Source organism: Penaeus chinensis, chromosome 37 (assembly GCF_019202785.1).
Source record: "Penaeus chinensis breed Huanghai No. 1 chromosome 37, ASM1920278v2, whole genome shotgun sequence".
NCBI lineage: Eukaryota > Metazoa > Arthropoda > Malacostraca > Decapoda > Penaeidae > Penaeus > Penaeus chinensis.
The window spans coordinates 15,171,955-15,172,462 of record NC_061855.1 but is presented as its reverse complement, the minus strand read 5'-3'; positions in this window follow the sequence as shown (position 1 = coordinate 15,172,462).

Below are 508 nucleotides of genomic sequence, written 5' to 3'. Positions count from 1 at the left end.
GAGGAGGAGGGAAGAGTAGAAGGGAGAGGATAAAAGAGGTAGGAAGGAGGAAGTAGAAATTATTATAAAGAAGAGGGAGAGAAGACCTAGGGATGAGAGATGATAACGAGGAAGAATGAGAAAATAAATAAAAAATACGATGGAAGGAAAGGAAAAAGAGGAGGAGGAAGATAGTCCAACTCTTTCGTTCCCTCTTTATTCTCCTTCTTCTTCCAAAATAATTAATTATACAGCATCTAATCTCATCAGTATATCCGTTTCTTCTACTTCCACCTGAGACGTAAGCAAAACAAACAAACAAACGAACGAGAACATGGAAATTGAGATTGAAATGACCTAAAAAATGCATTTCATTTTCCCAACTTCTCGACGTATAAGGTCGTTGCGATGTAAATATTTATTGAAAGTTCAGTCCAATAAAGCTGTAGAGAATATTTTTCTATCTTTTATTTTTCCTTCTTCGGTAAGCATTAGGTGTGTCTGGTATAATTCAGTGTGTATGTGTGTG